The sequence below is a fragment of the Tinamus guttatus genome, unplaced genomic scaffold (genome assembly GCF_059628265.1).
Source record: "Tinamus guttatus ecotype Peru unplaced genomic scaffold, ASM5962826v1 Tinamus_guttatus_pri_ptg000690l, whole genome shotgun sequence".
Taxonomy (NCBI): Eukaryota; Metazoa; Chordata; class Aves; order Tinamiformes; family Tinamidae; genus Tinamus; species Tinamus guttatus.
This window is the reverse complement of record NW_028289224.1, coordinates 63098-63946: the sequence shown is the minus strand read 5'-3', so window position 1 is coordinate 63946 and position 849 is coordinate 63098.

The window sequence follows — 849 nt, the reverse complement described above, 5'->3', positions numbered from 1 at the left end:
TGTTTGCAAGCTGGCCCAAGCCAAGGCTGCTGCTCACTTTGTTTTGTTCAGATATTTATATGTTTGCTAATGCAGGTTAGAAACATCCATTTATGCATCTTCCTTTAAGCATGTAGGGCAAACTGGACTATAAAGGGAATTAGGCTGGCAGCTCATGCAAATAATCCAAATTCATTGCAAAACTTTTGCTTTTTGCTGATAATCGTTCTGTGGTGTCTGGCCTGCTTCTTTCTAGGGCTCCTCAAACTGTTTTCATCTTCTTCTCAGTGATGAGGAAAACAACTGGAAGTGATGGTTTAACCAGTGTTGTTGAAGGAGGAAAAAGGGCTTGTGTGGAGCTCTGGATCCTTCAAAGGATGCTGGTAATGTCTCAGTCTTCGTCTGGAGTCTAAGATACCACCAGGTTGCAGGGACATGCCATGGTAATTCATCTATTACCTTCACACATGGTGTAAAACTACATTCCTGACTGTTTATTCTCATCCAAGATCCTATGGCATGACGGATATTCATTATAGTGTCAGTATCTGTAATTTTTTTTATTGTCTGCTGCCTCAGACAAGATCAATACCACAGATGATGAAAGATTTAATTACATTATGAGGCAAAAAAAAAATGACTGTGCTCTCAAAATCAACAAGGCCAGAGAAGGATTTTTTGTTGTTATTTTTTCTATTTTAATGATAGGAACTGAAAAGTAAGACTAAGAAGGAAAATGTACTCAGCTTCCTCTGCGAGGCCAGATATTCTCAGGAACCTGTCCCCTGCTTAAGCATTTTCATAAATGCATAGGTCATAAGATACTTCAATTCTTGCTCAGGGGTAATTCTGGGTCAAGACTATGCTTGA